Source organism: Tupaia chinensis, unplaced genomic scaffold (assembly GCF_000334495.1).
Source record: "Tupaia chinensis unplaced genomic scaffold, TupChi_1.0 Scaffold150006_1, whole genome shotgun sequence".
NCBI lineage: Eukaryota > Metazoa > Chordata > Mammalia > Scandentia > Tupaiidae > Tupaia > Tupaia belangeri.
Window position 1 is genome coordinate 4,261,846 of NW_006209847.1, and position 540 is coordinate 4,262,385.

Consider the following 540-nt stretch of genomic DNA (forward strand, 5'->3'; position numbering starts at 1 on the left):
TTCCCCCCCCTCTCCTTTCCTGTCCCTCCTACCACCAGGGGCTATGACTGGAGAACTGAGGAGGTGATTGAAATAGCTGGAGGGAACGAAGGGACAGGAAAAAATAACTACCCATGAGTTGGTTTAGAATACACCATGCTCCTAATAAACAAGTCCTCCTGCTTGAGGCTAGTGAAGGGACTGAAACTGACAAAAACTAAAGTCAGGCTATCTGTGTTTTATTCTTCAATCCTACTAGAAGAGCGCAGAACAGGCGTGGAGAACTGGGTGTTTTTCCTTGTGAATGAGCACTTCCTCCAGAAAAGCAGTGTTGTGAATCAAGAGCATAGCTGAGCCAGACCTTGGACGACCCTTCCTACTCTGCGGGACAGTGGTGTAGACAGGAGTCTCTTCTCAAGTGCGCATTTGAATTTCATGTTCAGAAAAAATGCTTTGAGAAAAGCTGTGCTTGGAATCAGGCAGCAAGGAGACACTGGCCCTGAGAGTCCTCAGATTGCCACAGCAGCGGTGGGGCCCTGAGGCGCTAACAGCCGGGACAGA

The 540-nt window shown here is 49.3% G+C and overlaps 1 protein-coding gene across 1 annotated transcript in view; it reads left to right on the plus strand.

Annotated features, from left to right (window-relative positions):
* The window catches only part of R3HDM2 (R3H domain containing 2), a 161,752-nt gene that overhangs the window by 134,167 nt on the left and 27,045 nt on the right, over positions 1–540 (plus strand).